At 44.8% G+C, this 12,932-nt stretch overlaps 1 pseudogene; it reads left to right on the top strand.

Moving 5' to 3' along the window:
- Nucleotides 1-2,408: 2,408 nt before the first annotated feature.
- LOC139374462 (helicase-like transcription factor pseudogene) lies at nucleotides 2,409-12,525 on the top strand (annotated as a pseudogene).
- The last annotated feature ends 407 nt before the right edge of the window (nucleotides 12,526-12,932 follow it).

Genomic DNA, 12,932 nt, shown 5'->3' with positions numbered 1-12,932 from the left:
AAATGGGACCAAACAAGCTAAATGCCTTTTATGCTCGCTTCGTGGCAAGCAACACGGAACCATACATGAGAGCACCAGCTGTTTCGGATGACTGTGTGCTCTCTCTCTCCCCATAGCCAATGTGAGGAAGACCTTCAAACAGGTTAATATTCACAAGGCCACAGGGCGGCAGGTAGCCTTGTGGTTTGAGCGTTGGACTAGTAACCGAAAGGTTGCAAGATCGAATCCCTGATCTGACAAGGTAAAAAATTATGTCGTTCTGCCCCTGAACAAGTCAGTTAACCCACTGTTCCTAGGCTGTCATTGAAAATAATAATTTGTTCATAACTGACTTGCCTAGTTAAATAAAGGTCAAATAAAATAAAAAATACAATTACCAGGACGTGTACTCAGAGCAGTCGTGACCAGCTTGCAAGTGCTGACATTTTCAACCGCTCCCTGACCCAGTCTGTAATACCTACATGATTCAAACAAACTACCATAGTCCCTGTGCCCAAGAACCCCAAGGTAACCTGTCTAAATTACTGTAGGCCCGTAGCATTCACATCTGTAGCCTGAAATGCTTTGAAATGCTGGTATTGGCTCACATCAACACTATCATCCCAGACACCCTGGACCCACTCCAATTCCCACACCAACCCAAACAGATCGACAGATGATGCAATCTCTATTGCACTCCACACCGCCCTCTCCCACTAGGACAAGAGGAACACCTATGTGAGAATGCTCTTCATTGACTACAGCTCAGCATTCAACATCATAGTGCCCACCAAGCTCATCACTAAGCTCAGAACCCTGGGACTGATGGTCAGGGTAGGCAAAAACACATTTGTCACGCTGACCCTCAACATGAGTACTATAAGTACTGTACTCCCTGTTCACCCATGACTACAACACCATCATTAAGTGCTGATGACACGATGGTGGTAGGCCTCATCACTGACGACAATGAGACAGCCTATAGGGAGTTCAGTGACCTGGCATTGTGGTGCCAGGACAACAACTTCTCCCTCAATGTCAGCAAGACAAAGGAGCTGATCGTGGACTATAGGAAACGGAGGGCCGAGCACACTCCCATCCACATCAATGGGGCTGTAGTGGAGCTGATCGATAGCTTCAAGTTCCTCTGTTTTCAGATCACTAAGGAATTAACATGGTCCACACACACCTACACGGTCGTGAAGATGGCACGACAACGCCTCTTCACCCTCAAGAGGCTGAATAGATTTAGCATGGGCCCTCAGATCCTCAAAAAGTTATACAGCAGCACCACTGAAAGCATCTTGACTGGCTGCATCGCTCCTTGGTATGGCATCCGACCGCAAGGTGCTAAAGAGGGTAGTGTGAATGGCCCAGTACATCACTATACCAGGCGGTGTCAGAGGAAGGCCCTAAATATTGTCAAAGACTCTAGCCACCCAAGTCATAGATTGTTTTCTCTGCTACCGCACCGCAAACTGTACCAACGCACCAAGTCTGGAACCAAGAGGATCCCGAACAACTTCTACCCCAAGCCATAAGACTGCTATATAGTTAACCAACTAGCTGCCTGGACTATCTGCATTGATCCCTTTTGACTCATCACATACACTGCTGCTAATTAATGTTTCATTATCTATCATGTTGCCTAGTCACTTTACCCCTAACTATGTGTGCATAACTACCTTATTTCGTACCCCTATACATGGATTTGGTACTGTTACCCCGTGTATATTGCCAAATTATCATTACTCATTTTTCTCTCTGCATTGTTGGGAAGGGCCCGTAAGTAAGCATTTTCACTGTTCGTATACACCTGTTGTTTACAAAGCATGATGTCTAGTGACTATTCTTGTGAAATTTACACATTTCCAGCATTTATGGATAAATGTACAGTCATGGCCAAAAGTTTTGAGAATGACACAAATATAAATTTTCACAAAGTCTGCTGGCTCAGTTTGTATGATGGCAATTTGCACATACTCCAGAATGTTATGAAGAGTGATCAGATGAATTGCAATTAATTGCGAAGTCCCTCTTTGCCATGCAAATGAGCTGAATCCCCCCAAAAACATTTCCACTGCATTTCAGCCCTGCCACAAAAGGACCAGCTGACATCATGTCAGTGATTCTCTCGTTAACACAGGTGTGAGTGTTGATGAGGACAAGGCTGGAGATCACTCTGTCATGCTGATTGAGTTCGAATAACAGACTGGAAGATTCAAAAGGAGGGTGGTGCTTGGAATCATTGTTCTTCCTCTGTCAATCATGGTTACCTGCAAGAGAGCACGTGCTGTCATCATTGCTTTGGACAAAAAGGGCTTCACAGGCAAGGATATTGCTGCCAGTAAGATTGTACCTAAATCACCCATTTATCAGATCATCAAGAACTTCAAGGAGAGCGGTTCAATTGTTGTGAAGAACGCTTCATGGTGCCCAAGAAAGTCCAGCAAGCGCCAGGGGCACCACCAGTACAGAGCTTGCTCAGGAATGGCAGCAGGCAGGTGTGAGTGCATCTGCACGCACAGTGAGGCAAAGACTTTTGGAGGATTTCCTGGTGTCAAGAAGAGCAGCAAAGAAGCCACTTCTCTCCAGGAAAAACATCAGAGACAGACTGATATTATGCAAAAGGTACAGGGAATTGGCTGCTGATGACTGGGGTAAAGTAATTTTCTCTGATGAATCCCCTTTCCGATTGTTTGGGGCATCCAGAAAAAAGCTTGTCCAGAGAAGACAAGGTGAGCGCTACAATCAGTCCTGTGTCATGCCAACAGTAAAGCATCCTGAGACCATTCATGTGTGGGGTTGCTTCTCAGCCAAGGGAGTGGGCTCACTAACAAATTTGCCTAAGAACACAGCCATGAATAAAGAATGGTACCAACACATCCTCCAAGAACAACTTCTCCCAACCATCCAGGAACAGTTTGGTGATGAACAATGCCTTTTCCAGCATGATGGAGCACCTTGCCATAAGGCAAAAGTGATAACTAAGTGGCTCGGGGAACAAAACATAGATATTTTGGGTCCATGTCCAGAAAACTCCCCAGACCTTAATCCCATTGAGAACTTGTGGTCAATCTTCAAGAGGCGGGTGGACAAACAAAACCCCACAAATTCTGACAAACTCCAAGCATTGATTATGCAAGAATGGGCTGCCATCAGTCAGGATCTGGCCCAGAAGTTAATTGACAGCATGCCAGGGCGGATTGCAGAGGTCTTGAAAAAGAAGGGTCAACATTGCAAATATTGACTCTTTGCGTCAATTTCATGTAATTGTCAATAAAAGCCTTTGACACTTATGAAATGCTTGTAATTATACTTCAGTATTCCATAGTAATATCTGACAAAAATATCTAGAAACACTGAAGCAGCAAACTTTGTGGAAATGAATAATTGTGTCATTCTCAAAACTTTTGGCCACGACTGTACATAAACTCAACAAAAATCCACAGTGACATTGTTTCCATTGACACACCTATAGGGTACAGCAGTACCACCACAGTACCACTTAATGTTAGTGAAAGGGAAAACAGTCAATCGAAGCATCCAGGTGGTCATACGTACACAACACAAATACATGTTCTTCATTATTGATCACCTTTAACTGATCAATTATTTATCAGCAGTTTACAGTCTAGCTGGAAACTACATCCTCTCACAAACCACCTTGATCAATCAGTATCGCCCATACAGAGCAAGACCTCAGAATAGTATAACCATCCTCTCACACACACACACACACACACACACACACACACACACACACACACACACACACACACACACACACACACACACACACACACACACACACACACACACACACACACACACACACACACACACACACACACACACACGCGCGCGCGCGAACGCTCCTCAGTTCCACTATAAGCTATAGGAGTCAGGCTGAGTTCAGATTCCTTAAGGAGCATCCTCACCTTATTTTCCATGGTGGGAGAAACCATCCCTACTGGATTATTCAAAGAAACTGGGATAAATATTGTAGGGAGCCAGCCAATTTAAATGTTTTTAAAAATATATATTTAACCTTTATTTAAGTAGTAAGTCAGTTAAGAACAAATTCTTATTTACAATGACGGCCTACCGGAAAACAGTGTGTTAACTGCCTTGTTCAGGGGCAAAACAGCAGATTTTTACCTTGTAGCCCGGGGATTCGATCCAGAAACCTTTCAGTTACTGGCCCAACACTCTAACTACTAGGCTACCTGCCACCCCACTTAATTCACACCATATGACCAAGCTGGAAAGCTCAGACCACACACACAATAACACCCAATGTGGGAAGTGGGAAACAATGGTTGTTGTTTACAGCAATGGCCAAGTAATTATAACCGACAGAGACAGAGGCAGAGTATTTACAGATACTCTAATCCAGCTGGCCAGTAACCTGTCCATTTCTTGGTGTTATGTCTAGAGAGAGTCAGTCCGGGAAAGGTTGCTGCTCCGATTCCAGGAGAGGGGAGGTGGGAGGGGTCTGTTGGATGAGTGACAACCCACCTTCCTCCCAGGGTTAAATTAAGCCTGGTGGATGGACATCAATATTTTACATGTAGGGCAGCCGTGCTCAGCGCAGTGGGGGCAGTAAGCGGAGATGTGTGTGTGTGTGTGTGTGTGTGTGTGTGTGTGTGTGTGTGTGTGTGTGTGTAGCGGTGCACAGCAGGGGCAGTATGGGGAGAGGGATTACTCTCATGTCACAGCTGCAGGAGATGTTGTAGGAGCTACAACACACAGAGCAATGTCAGCAACCAACACACACACCAAAGACACAAAATGGGAGATACAATCCCATTGCTAAAATGGTGGTGGCAGGCAGCCTAGCGGTTGGAGCGTTGGGTTGCTAGTTTGAATCCCTGAGTCAACAAGGTGAAAAATCTGTTAATGTGCCCTTGAGCAAGGCACTTTAGCCTAATTCCTCCAGGGTCACCGTTGATAATGGCAGGCTGTGGCCCCACTCTCACGGAGAGTTGGGATATGCAAAAAAACAAATTTCCAATTCACACAGCTGTATAAATACATACGTGTGAAATAGGTATAAGTATAAGCACCCCCAAAATTACTCTAAATGCCAGCTGTCGGCCAAACATTTCACACTGCAAACCACAGCAAGCTTTTACTGTAATACAACAAAACACCTGCAGGCTGTTTTATACAAGCCATTTACTACATACACTTTGCCAAAAGTATGTGGACACCTGATCGTCGAAAATCTCATTCCAAAATCATGGACATTAATATGGAGTTGGTCCCCCCCCTTTGTTGCTATAACAGCCTCCACTCTTCTGGTAAGGCTTTTCACTAGATGTTGGAACATTCCTGCGGGGACTTGCTTCCATTCAGTCACAAGAGTATTAGTGAGGTCGGGTACTGATGTTGGGAGATTAGGCCAGTCGGTGTTCCAATTCATCCCAAAGGTGTTCCATGGGGATGAGGTCAGGGCTCTGTGCAGGCCTGTCAAGTTCTTCCACACTGATCTCGACAGACCTTTTTAAAAAAAAAAAAATTTACCCCGTTTTCTCCCCAATTTTGTGGTATCCAATTGGTAGTTACAGTCTTGTCTCATCGCTGCAACTCCTGTACGGACTCGGGAGAGGTGCAGGTCAAGAGCCGTGCGTCCTCCGAAACACAACCCAACCAAGCCACACTGCTTCTTGACACAATGCCCACTTAACCCGGAAGCCAGCCACACCAATGTGTCGGAGGAAACACCGCACACCTGGCGACCGTGTCATGCTGAAACAGGAAAGGGCCTTCCCCAAACTGTTGCCACAAAGAAAAATCTAGAATGTCATTGTATGCTGTAGAGTTAAGATTTCCCTTCATTGGAACTAAGGGGCCTAGCCCGATCCATGGAAACAGCCCCAGACCATTATTCCTCCTCCACCCAACTTTACAGTTGGCACTATGCATTCGGGCAGGTAACATTCTGCTGGCATCCACCAAACCCAGATTCGTCCATCGAACTGCCAGATGGTGAAGCATGATTCATCACTCCAGAGGTGTCTCTTCTGCTCTGGAGTCCAATGGCGACGTGCTTTACACCACTCAAGCCGACGCTTGGCATTGCGCATGGTTATCTTAGGCTTGTGTGCAGTTCACGGGTGTGGCTGAACTAGACGAATCCAACATTTTTTTGGCCATGTAGGGTACATAAAGTGGCTAACAACTGCGAGCTATTTTACAGACACAGCATATTGATTATGCAACTTCAGTTCATACATTGGCCACGAGAAAATAACTGCACGCTATCATCAAATGTGGTAGAACAAAACACCTTAGCCTTACTGTAAATCCCTTAGAGCCATACACCAGGCCTAGTTGTATGTATCATACATTATTTACACCATGTAAACTGGGACACAAAGTGTAAACTCAGTCTTTCTATTCTAGTTCATCAACTCACTCATACTGTATATCTGATAAACAAATTGCATGTAGCTAGCCTGAGCTGAACTCCTAGGGCACAATGGGTAAATCTCTTTTTCCAGTTCCATAAACACCCTTAAACATTTTTTCCATAAACACCCTTGTTGAAAGTCTCCCTCGTACTGTATATCTGATAAACAAATGAGCTACCATGAGCCGACCTGAGAGGGAGCATGACTTTGCTTGGGTTGCAGAGGACGTTACGTTAGTGATCAGTGGAGAATAGCATATTAATTATTTATTTTCTCTCTCCTCACAATAAGAATGATTGAAGAGGCTCAAGGGAAATTAAATGGTTCCTACTCCAGAGACAGAGAAGACAGAGGTTACAGTTCCATCCTATTTCCCTGTTCTCGTAACTGTCCCCTAGCTCTGCAGTCTATCTGTCGGTCTGTTTCTGACACCGCCCAACTCTTTGACCTCTGACCCCTCAACACGGGTTCTATATCTTGTCAGCCAACAAACACCAACACGCATGACTTCATGTCCTGAAATGAGGATGTTGGAAGGGAGGGAGCACACCCATGTAGAATAACTGATCATAGATGAGAGGGTGAATTTCAGGAATGCCAGCTGACAGCTTTATTTAACTCCAGCTGCTCCGCCTGCCACGCCTCTCCCCCCTGCACTTAGCCCCTCCTTAAAACACCCCTGCACCCTGCTGCCCCCAACCCCCTACTACCACACCAAAATGGGTCAACTCGATAAGGGAAACTAAGGCTGTTAGCTAAGGGATAGGGTTAAGCCAGGGTGTGGACATGAGAGCTCAGAGGGGTCACCTGCAACGGTTCAATGACAGGGAAACAACAATAAGAGGAAGACCAGGGTTAAATAAGTGCTGAGGGGGAAACAAGTAGAAACAAATAAATAATAATAAAGCATGCAAGCTGGATCAATAAATTAATGAATAAATTATTTAATAAGTAAATAATTTAATGAAAAATCATACCAAGGGAAAAAGGGATTAAGTGCTGAAAAAGTAAGTGCTATGTTAAAGTGCTTAATATAAGAAAAGAAAATCAGGGAGTGAACTTTATTTATAATAAGGAGAAGAAAAACAGACTTCTATAAACCCTCCCTGGACGCTTAAAAACAAATAAGTGACCATTCTCTATTCTCAAAATAATAATTAAAACAAAGTGGATAGCAGAGAACATGTCTACTGTTTATCCACACTTCTTGGACAGACCAGAGCCTTAGATATGCAGTTTTTGAAACTAAGCATGGCATGGCTATACAGGAATTTTGTTGTTGTGGGTTTGCAGACCACTGTGGACAAAAGTAGGGGTGGAAAGATCTCCTTTATAGTAAAAAGCATTGCATGAATCTATCATCGTATTTGCAGGTCGTATTGTGCCTTTAATAAACATTTCATGCAATTCTACTTAATTTGACATATTAGCAGAATCGTTTTTGATAGCACACGAATTACCGAAATTCCAGGCTAAGAATGGACAAGAGAGATAGGCCTATGTGTTTGTCTATTCATATTTCTCCAATGACACATCAGTGTGTCTTGTTTGCGATGAAACTGTCCCTGTTTGCAAATAATTAAATCTGAGATGTCATTAAGAATCTGAGCATGGCCTCCTGAGTAGTGCAGCAGTCTAAGGCAGTGACAGATCCGGGTTTGATCCCAGGCTGTGTCACAGCCGGCCGCGACCGGGAGACCCATGAGGAGGGGCACAGTTTGCCCAGAGTCGTCCAGGTTAGGGGAGGGTCTGGCTGGCCAGGACGTCCTTGTCCCATCGCGCTCTAGCGACTCCTGTGGTGGGCCGGGCGCAGGCAGTAAAATTTTAACTGCTGGCCTCTCTTCTTCCGTGGCTTAACCCAACGAGAGAAGGTCACAAGTGTTTCCCTAAAATATTTATGGGTTTAAACATATTCTATTGTATAGAAAGTGACTAGTTTAATCAATTAATAGTGATAAAATTAGATTACTTTCCAAGCAAAGTCTCCTCGGCTTTAGAAGGTTGTAGATCAGCCTTTGAATGTCAAAGAATCAAAACAATGACATCCCCTTATGCCTCAGAGTCACAGTTGAGAACAAGTTCTCATTTACAACTGCGACCTGGCCAAGATAAAGCAAAGCAGTGCGACAAAAAACAACAACACAGAGTTACACATGGGATAAACAAAAGTACAGTCAATAACACAATTGGAAAAATCTTTATACAGTGTGTGCAAATGGAGAAAGGAAGTAAGGCAATAGATAGGCCACAGTAGCGAAGTAATTACAATTTAGCAAATTAATACTGGAGTGATAAATGTGCAGATGATGACATGCAAGTAGAAGTACTGGTGTGCAAAAGAGCAAAAACGTTAATAAAAACAATATGGGGATGAGGTAGGTAGTTGGATGGGCTATTTACAGATGGGCTGTGTACAGCTACAGCGATCGGTAAGCTGCACAGATAGCTGATGCTTAAATTTAGTGAGGGAGATATAAGTCTCCAACTTATAAGTCTCCACGATTTTTGCAATTCGTTCCAGTCATTGGCATCAGGTGTTGGCTTTGGGGATGACCAGTGAGATATACCTGCTGGAGTGCATGCTACGTGTGGGTGTTGTTATGGTGACCAGTGAGCTGAGATAAGGCGGAGCTTTACCTAGCAAAGACTTATAGATGACCTGGAGCCAGTGGGTCTGGCGACAAATATGTAGCGAGGGCCACCTGACGAGAGCATACAGGTCGCAGTGGTGGGTGGTATATGGGGCTTTGGTGACAAAACGGATGGCACTGTGATAGACTGCATCCAGTTTGCTGAGTGTTGGAGGCTATTTTGTAAATGACATCGCTGAAGTTGAGGATTGGAAGGATAGTTAGTTTTACAAGGGTATGTTTGGCAGCGTGAGTGAAGGAGGCTTTGTTGCGGCTCGAATACGAGAGGGGAGTTAAGTCAATTCAGACATTCACATGGAGGTAGGCTATTTAAAGAGTGCATGGTGGGTGGAGGAATTTACCTACAAATTTGGATATAGCAGCTTATAGCAAAAATCCATATTGTAAACAGGGAGGCCTATCTCTTATTTCTTAAAAAGGAAGAAATAGGCTCCAACACAAAGCCCTCGTTGTTACTAAAGTCAAATTAAAATGAAGACCGTTTATATGAATTATGCCTACTCTCTTCTTTATCTCCAGCTCTGCTCTCCACTACTCTGCTGATCTGGGCTGTGCTCACTGCTCAGAGCCCTTCCTCCTCTCTCTCCATTGTCTAGGCTCCCATAGGGTTCCCGTGCCCCTCCCCCTCCCTCCTCATATCCCTCCCTGTACTCCTCCCCTCCCCCTACTTGTCCATCTGCTCATCCTCCTCCCCTGTCCCCCAGCGTCCTTCCGGGATAGGCATTAGGGCTTGCGTCGCTCCGCATCACCAAACCCACATATGCCTGGAAAGGGCAGTCCCAAACCCAGCACACCATAGCCGCCCAGGGAAGGGGGTTAGTTAAGGAGGGGAGACTGGGCTGTAACATACATGTGTGTCAGTGTCCTTAAAGGGTAGGTAGCATACCACATGTAACATATGGATTTGCATTAGTATACGCATCAAAAGTCCCAATGCAAAGTTCACTTCAATTTTCAAGTTATTACATACAATTCCAAAGAATGCCAAAGTCATGTCGGAAAATGTTTTCCCGGGTGTGATGTAATATAGAGGACCCGGCAAGCCAGCGTATTCTCTATAATGTAAACTCCAACAGAAATAACTTCAAATGTATAACTTAAAATGAAACCAGATCGTTTGTATCGATGACTCAATTACATTTTCAGCCCATTTACAAGAAAATACTTGATACATTTATTGTTACAAGCCCTACCAGTCTGCATGAGTCAGCCAGTTGCTATCAACATCTAGCTTATAGCTACAATTAAGTAAACCAAAGTTTTGGAAATACATAATGCCGTCTAAACAGCTTTCAAAGAATGTTAGCTATATACAGTTATCTTGGCCAGCCAGCTAACGTTAGCTATTTAGACAACTAGCAATTAGCCTAGCCAACCACCACGGTTACGGTCGAGTCAGGGGTAACTGCATATGTGGGATGTGTCAACAGAAGTGGAAGGATCAAAAGTAGTGGGTGTATGGAAAACTAATCAGCTAATTGGGCAGATTTGTTGCCACTCAAGACCGTTTTGCGTGGCTGCTGTGTTTTGCGGAGTGTGGTCTTTGGTCAGCAGAGATGGAATTTCAGTTAGGCTAACATTTTTCCATTCACTTTGAGCTGTGTCTTTGGTGTAGCTACCTAAGTTATTCGTAGATATTCATAGTATACTAGCTTTTTTATTGATGTCTATCATTGATATGGCTATAATCTACCAAGCTACGGTTAGCTAACCTAGTCTGTTAAAGTAGTTATCATCACGAGGGTCATGTTTGCTGTGAGTGACTGTTAGCCAACATGATCAATTCATCTAACTAACTAGCTAGCTAACTAGCTTACTAAACTATTTGTCATTGATGTGTGTTTGACAGCATATCACAGTTGTTAAAGCTGCCTCTTGGCTGCATGAATTTCTCCCAGTGCCAGAAGTGCCGATGGTATAATTTCTCCATGATCAAGCCCCGAGACTATACCAGTTTGTGGGCACACATTGAGTCTCACATATTGAAGGCTGTGCTGCGTAGAGGTAAACACTTGTAGCTACAGTTATTGCGTCATCCTATAATTTTTTTTTTGGAATATGACTATTATGATTTCCCAGTGGGGGGGTGGATAACAATGTTACAGATAGCTACACATAGGCCCTACTAGCTACATAAAGCCGACCATTAGACTAGGTCAGCAACCTGTCATCACATGATACCATGATTAATATAGGCTAGCCAGGCTATTTGCATCCCCTTCTATGAACACTTACTTAGTGTTTGTTTTTTTTCCATTTCAGAGGGATCTGTGGATGCTGGTGGCATTTCTGCATCTGAAGCCGTTCGACATGAGAGAGCGGTTAAACAGAGTCATACAGAGACCTGTCACACAGGGGGACAGGACCGGCCTTCAGAACCCACAAGCTCTGGTGAAGTGTATCACGCTGCATCGTACGAAGGCCAGCCGTGTGTGTGGGCAGCCTCTGGTCTCTCTGCCGGAGAAGAGCGTTAGTGTAGAAGAGGCGAAGCTGACAAAGAGAGGGAGGAATACGAGCTGGCACTCACAGAGGGATGCACCACCATTAGCAGGTATGTTGCGGAGGGGACCGTCATCAGGAACTGTGCGGATGTTCTGGCTATCCTGATCAGGCTGAGACAGTTCTGCTGCCACCATGACCTGCTGGGCAAGACCACTACACACACAGGTGTGGTAGCTGTGACTCCTGCAGAGTTGAGAGAACGTCTGATAGAGAGACTGAGGCTGGTGCTAGGCAGTGGCTCTGATGAGTGTGCTGTGTGTCTGGACTGTCTGCCTGCCCTTCATCACATCGCAGAGGTCTTATGTACCCGAGCAGGTGTGCCCTCTGTGCAGATTCCAGATCAAGTCCAGTGAGCTGGTGGAGTTTCCTCAGGAAGAGAAGGAGGAGAACAACCTCTCAGAGAACTGGAGGAGGAGCTCCAAGGTGGAGGCTCTAATGCAGGGCTATCCAACCCTGTTCCTGGAGAGCGACCGTCCTGTAGGTTATCACTCCAACACTAATCTAGCACACCTGATTCTAATAATTATCTGGTTGATAAGCTGAATCAGGTTAGTTACAACTGGGGTTGTAGCAAAAACCTACAGGAGGGTAGCTCTCTAGGAACAGTGTAAGGACTGCACAAGACAAGTCCATCAAGAGTCTGGTTGTCTCTCAGTTCACACGCTTCCTCACTCTAATTGGAGGTCCCACTCAGGGAGGAGGGTTTCAAGTTTGTGAGTCTGGACGGCACTGAGCCAGAAGAGGCTGGCTCAGGTGATCCAGGAGTTCCAGAGCGATGCACCTGGCAGCCCATTGATCATGCTGCTGTCAGTCGAACCCGGAAGGGTGGGGCTAAACCTCACAGCCGCCTCACGCGTCTTCCTCATGGACCACGCTTGGAACCCAGCAACAGAGGACTAGTGTGTCACTGCCTCGACCAGAAGAGAGACGTTGTCATCACTAAATTCATAGTGAAGGACTCCATAACATGGTGAGGATTCTTTCGGCCTCACCAGCGAGAGGAAGACGTCATGCATAGATGATATAATGGAGCTCTAGATGTCTGGCTGTTTAAAGACTGCTTAAAGACTGCTTAAAGACTGTTCTTTTGTACTTTAATATCCTTTAAGTTTAGAAGGAATGTTTTCCCATTTGTGGAACCAAACACACACACACACACAACAATTCCCATATTTTAGAGCAGTTGTTTCTAAATATGTGTATGTGGGAATACAGTTTGTGACAAACCAGAAAAAAGGGGGGGGAAATCATGACATTCTTCTGGGAATCACCAGGGACCTCCAAATACCATATCGCGACAGCCGACGCAATATGTATTCTATATGTATTGCGATTCAATACTGTGATTCGATGTTCCAAACATTTTGCACAATATACTGTA

This window comes from Oncorhynchus clarkii, chromosome 19, assembly GCF_045791955.1.
Source record: "Oncorhynchus clarkii lewisi isolate Uvic-CL-2024 chromosome 19, UVic_Ocla_1.0, whole genome shotgun sequence".
NCBI classification, from domain to species: Eukaryota; Metazoa; Chordata; class Actinopteri; order Salmoniformes; family Salmonidae; genus Oncorhynchus; species Oncorhynchus clarkii.
This window is presented reverse-complemented; position numbering and strand designations above follow the sequence as displayed.